Source organism: Eimeria mitis, genomic scaffold, assembly GCF_000499745.2.
Source record: "Eimeria mitis Houghton genomic scaffold, Emh_scaff369, whole genome shotgun sequence".
NCBI lineage: Eukaryota > Apicomplexa > Conoidasida > Eucoccidiorida > Eimeriidae > Eimeria > Eimeria mitis.
In genome coordinates this window covers 21,246-21,663 of record NW_013572031.1, presented here as the reverse complement: position 1 = coordinate 21,663, position 418 = coordinate 21,246, and the positions used below count along the sequence as shown (strand labels likewise).

At 40.7% G+C, this 418-nt stretch overlaps 1 protein-coding gene across 1 annotated transcript in view; it reads left to right on the top strand.

Annotated features, from left to right (window-relative positions):
• Positions 1-418, top strand: part of EMH_0009790 (uncharacterized protein) — a gene marked incomplete at both ends in the record, with an annotated part of 7,138 nt that overhangs the window by 1,322 nt on the left and 5,398 nt on the right. The gene's annotated exons all lie outside the window — the stretch shown is intronic.

Sequence of the window (418 nt, the reverse complement as noted above, 5' to 3'; positions counted from 1 at the left end):
GTTTAGGGTTTAGGGTTTAGGGTTTAGGGTTTAGGGTTTAGGGTTTAGGGTTTAGGGTTTAGGGTTTTTACTTTAGGGTTTGGGGTGTATGTACAGTGTAATTAATAAATAATTTGTTTATAATACGTGCAGCAACAAACGCACTAAACTGCTGCTGTCTACGCTAACAAAAACCCTAAACCCTAAACCCTAAACCCTCGAATGGGAGCAGAAAATGTTGCTGCTGCTCTCTTGCTGCTGCTGCTGCTGCTGCTGCCGATGTGTTATTGCTGCTGCTGCTGCTGCTGCTGCTGCTGCTGCTGCTGCTGCCTTCTTCTATATATAATCATTAACTAGAGAAAAAATATAAATAAAATAAAAAATAAATTAAAATAAAATAAAAACATCTGCATGCGAGCAGCCACACTGTGTAGGCGGC